Source organism: Coptis chinensis, chromosome 1 (genome assembly GCF_015680905.1).
Source record: "Coptis chinensis isolate HL-2020 chromosome 1, ASM1568090v1, whole genome shotgun sequence".
Taxonomy (NCBI): Eukaryota; Viridiplantae; Streptophyta; class Magnoliopsida; order Ranunculales; family Ranunculaceae; genus Coptis; species Coptis chinensis.
In genome coordinates, this window is record NC_141456.1 from 68,197,307 (window position 1) to 68,198,873 (window position 1,567).

The window sequence follows — 1,567 nt, forward strand, 5'->3', positions numbered from 1 at the left end:
CTCTGGAATTCTAAGATACACCGAGCGATCACGCTTCTATCTGGCGACCAGCCACTTAACAAAAAATTTTCGGTTTCGACAATTTTGATTCAACTTTGATCTTTCATATTTTTCAGTGTTCTAACTCGCTATATACACCTAACAAGCGTAAACAAGACGCTATTCATAAGTGAAGCAAGGACGCTTGTCGGTATTCCTTTCTTCCACACCTCGCTCTCCTCTGTTAGAGGTTTATACTAGTATATCGAATTGTTTGGAGTGTTGATGTGTTTAGCTAAGTTTGGTTTTAGCCTTGTATGAGATTAAGATGTCGGCGAACAAAAACACCGAGCGTAATTACACAACAACGCCACCAAACAAGTCTATCTAGTATACCACCCACTACACCTCTAGCTACTATTTCACACACATCACCTGACACAATGCCCGACGAAGAAGAGAGGCCTCTCTCTGACTTCTACAAAGCCTTGAGCGATAGCCCCAAATCTTGCATCGTTCTAGCAGACCTAGCGGGGGATTTCCGAATCCCTCCAAATATTTTTAATTTGTTACCCGTTTTTCATGGATTAGACCATGAAAACCTTATCAACATTTACGCGTAAGATTGAACAAGTCCTAACAACATTCCACCATCCCACGGTTGGTGCGGAACAAATTAAATTAAGGGTATTCCCTTTCACCTTAGCCGATAAGGCGTCTTGGTTAACTCCGCCCAAACGCCCAATTCGTGGACTCGTGGGCTAAACTTGTTCACCGCTTTTATGGAACATTTTTACCCACCCCTAAAGACGGATGAGATTCTTTCCAAGATTCATTTCTTTTCGACAAAATCCTCATGAAACATTTTCAGAGGCTTGGAATCGTTTCACCGATCTCCTTATAGAGTGTCCACATCATAACTTAGCTTAAAAGACACGTTAGTTCGTGCCTTTTTCAAAGGACTCCTACACCACCATAAAGAAGTCCTTGACATAATGAATGGGGGTAGTTTCTTAAGCAAAAGAGCCTCGGAGGCTTATAAATTTTTAGAGGACAAAACTAAGCGAAATAACAACTGGGGGGGTAGTGACGATATCCACCGCTCCGCTAGTTCTTCTAATACAGTTAAGGCCGCCGGTATGTTTGAAATTAAACACGATCCTGAGCTAAAAACTCTAATCGAATCACTCACTAAAAAGGTAGAGGCCATTTCGGTTCAACAAAATCCTATTCCCGTCATGAATGTAAATTCAAATCCATGTAGTTTCTATTGGAGCCCTGAGCATCCCGACTCCCACTGTCCTATAGCCTATGAACAGGCTTGTTCCATTAATAGTGAACCTAACGCTTGGAGACAAAATCCTAACCGGTTGGAGAAATAACCAAAACGCGTCACACCTCAAGGGGTACAATAATCAATATGTTAGGCTCTACGCGGCTTTAACCAAGCCCCACTATGACAAGGGACGGTCGGGGAATTTTAATAATTATAACAACCAAGTGCAACCTCGATAAGGTCAAGCACAAAGTCAAGGTAGTTATAATAATTATAATGCTAATAGAGGTATCGTTCCGGTAAATAATAACT

At 41.5% G+C, this 1,567-nt stretch overlaps 1 pseudogene; it reads right to left on the bottom strand.

Moving 5' to 3' along the window:
• Positions 1–807: 807 nt before the first annotated feature.
• Positions 808–902, bottom strand: LOC147525052 (small nucleolar RNA R71; annotated as a pseudogene).
• Positions 903–1,567: the final 665 nt, after the last annotated feature.